Genomic DNA, 3496 nt, shown 5'->3' with positions numbered 1-3496 from the left:
TACTGGTCTCCCAGGAGCCGCTCAAAGAACAAACCCTTAAAAGATTAACTCTTCTTGTACTTAAGTCAGCATTGTCCCTTTTGTATTCAATCCCGACGCAATATCTGTGTTTCATGGTCAATGTGAAGGACCGACGGATACAGTAAATCTGCACTGGTGCATCGGAACCTAATACTGGTCTCCCAGGAGCCGCTCAAAGCACAAACTCTTAGAAGATTCACTCTTCTTGTACTTAAGTCGGCATTGTGCCTTATGTATTCAATCCCGATGCAATTTCTGTGTTTCATGGTCAATGTGAAGGGCCAAGGGATACAGTTAACCTGCACTGGTGCATCGGAATCTAATACTGATCTCCCATGAGCCGCTCAAAGCACAAACTCTTAGAAGATTCACTCCTCTTGTACTAAAGTTGGCATTGTGCATTTTGTATTTAATCCCTATGCAATTTCTGTGTTTCATGGTCAATGTGAAGGTCCAATGGCTACAGTAAACCTGCACTGGTGCATCGGAAACTAATACTGGTCTCCCAGGAGCCGCTTAAAGCACAAACCCTTAAAAGATTAGCTCTTTATGTAGTTAAGTTGGCATTGTCCTTTTGTATTCAATCCCGATGTAATTTCTGTGTTTCGTGGTCAATGTGAAGGTCGAAGGGATACAGTAAACCTTCACTGGTGCATCGGAATCTAACACTGGTCACCGAGGAGCAGCTCAAAGCACAAACTCTTAGAAGATTCACTCTTCTTGTACTTAGGTTGGGATTGTCTCTTTTGTATTCAATCCCGAAGCAATTTCTGTGTTTCATGGTCAATGTGAAGGTCCAAGGGATACAGTAAACCTGCACTTGTGCATCGAAATCAAATACTGGTCTCCCATGAGCCGCTCAAAGCACAAACTCTTAGAAGATTCACTCTTCTTGTACGTAAGTCGGCATTGTGCATTTTGTATTCAATCCCGATGTAAATTCTCCACTTCATGATCAAAGTGAAGGTGCAAGGGATACAGTAAACCTGCACTGGTGCATCGGAATGTAATTCTGGTGTCCCAGGAGCCCCTCAAATCACAAATTATTAGAAGATTGTCTCTTCCTGTACTTAAGTCGACATTGTATCTTTTGTATTGGTCTGCGTGCAATTTCTGTGTTTGATGGTCAATGTCAAGCTCTAAGGGATACAGTAAACCTGTACTGGTGCATCGGAATCCAATACTGGTCACCCAGGAGCCTCTCAAAGCACAAACTCTTAGAAGATCAGTCTTCTTGTACTCAAGTCGGCATTGTGCATTTGTATTCGATCCCGATGCGATTTCTGTGTTTCATGGTCAATGTAAAGGTCCAAGGAATTCAATAAACCTGCACTGGTGCAACGGAATCTAATATTGGTCTCCCAGGAGCTGCTCAGAGCAGAAACTCTTAGAAGACTCACTCTTCTTGTTCTTAAGTCGGCTTTGTCCCTTTTGTATTCAATCCCGATGCGATTTCTATGTTTCTTGGTTAATGTGAAGGTGCAAGAGATACAGCAAACCTACACTGGTGCATCGGAATTTAATACTGGTCTCCCAGGAGCCGCTCAAAGCACAAACTCTTCCAAAATTCACTCTTCTTGTACTTGAGTCGGAATTGTCCCTTACGTATTCCATCCTGATGCAATTTCTGTGTTTCATGGTCAATGTGAAGGTCCAAGTGATACTGTAAACCTTCACTGGTGCATCGGAATGTAATACTGGTCTCCGAGGAGCCGCTCAAAGCACAAATTCTTAGAATCCTCACTCTTCTTGCACTTAAGTTGGCATTGTGCATTTTGTATTTAATCCTGATGCAATTTCTGTGTTTCATGGTCAATGCGAAGGTCCAAGGGATACAGTAAACCTGCACTGGTGCAACGGAATGTAATACTGGTCTCCGAGGAGCCGCTCAAAGCACCAATTCTTAGAAGATTCACTCTTCTTTTACTTACGTCGGCATTGTGCTTTTTGTATTCAATCCCAACGCAATGTCTGTGTTTCATGATCAATGTGAAGGTCCAATGGCTACAGTAAAGCTGCACTGGTGCATCATAATGTAATACTGGTCTCCCAGGAGCCGCTCAAAGCACAAGCCCTTAGAGGATTAACTCATTTTGTACTTCAGTCGGCATTGTCCCTTATGTATTCAATCCCGATGCAATTTCTGTGTTTCATGGTGTAGCGTTGCTCTTGGGGGACAAAAAATAAAAAGAATTGTTACTTTTTTTTTTTAATGTCAAAAAATTGAATATTTTGGTGGGCCACTTGGCAACAGAATCAGGGATTTATTACGCTATTATAATAACATATGTTGACCATTAAATACCTGAATAAGAGCAGCATATTGATATATATATATATTTGAGATCACTCGGAAGAAACATTATCATTTCTGTGCATTTTTATAGTCGCGATACAGTCATACCCGGAACAACACTAAGGGACCAGAAGATTTATAGACTTTAAAAGAAAAGCAACACAACACAATTAAAAAAAAAATTGGCTCAGAAATAATAGGAAAACGATAATGTTCCTTCTGCCTCATGCTGCGTTCGGCCCATCAGCGTGATCGTAATTTCTGATGATGAAGTAACACAAAATAATTAAGTTAAGTAAATAAGGAGATGGACTCATCAAGGTTAATTTACGAAAATAAGCACACTTATCTTTAACACACGTTTTTTTTTTAGTGCTACATACCTTTTCATATTAAATTACAATAGATGACCATTGTGGTTAAATACTTTATACATAACAGTCAAAATGTCCTCTTGATGCTGTCTGTTCGATATCAGTTACTAGAAACTACATCTTTTCTGATTGTAAAAAATAACAATTAGCATATTCACTCAATATTTTCACATCAAATATAAAATACAGTTGTGGAACGCAGCAAGTCCGCGTCTGCCTCTCATGGAATACAAACAGTAAAAGGTGAGGCGCCAAAAGCCTCATTTGTCTTGAAATAACAGAATTCTTTTTTATACCATTAATCGATACATGTACATAGAGATTTACTGGCACCGCGCAAGAACGGCAAAGATAAAGAATAATTGATTCTGTCGCTGCTATGCGATGGTTCATTTCGTTTACTTTACAATTGTTCGATAACTTTAGGCCAACAGGCGTTTACTATTGAGCGTATATTAATGTTTGTGAGGCGAAAATTACTAATATTACACTGCCTCCCATGAGGAGGGAAGGAATACCGAAGGTATTACTTTCATCCTCATGCCCATTGGAATATTTGTAATTTTCGGGTGTAACACACAGGTTATTAAAAGTTTCATTTCATATTCATTCCATAAAAAAAGAATTAACGTTTCAATTTGTAATTACTGACGGTGGATCATTGTGAATTTGTTCTGTGTTTCTATCAGTGTTTGTATGGATTCAGTCTATCTTGATGATTCTTAAAATTAAGGCTATAAGTACACATATTTACAAAATTTATAAGGAAATAGAGTCACACTTCATTTTTCATCGTTGCAAAAGT

Source organism: Schistocerca americana, chromosome X (assembly GCF_021461395.2).
Source record: "Schistocerca americana isolate TAMUIC-IGC-003095 chromosome X, iqSchAmer2.1, whole genome shotgun sequence".
NCBI lineage: Eukaryota > Metazoa > Arthropoda > Insecta > Orthoptera > Acrididae > Schistocerca > Schistocerca americana.
This window is presented reverse-complemented; position numbering follows the sequence as displayed.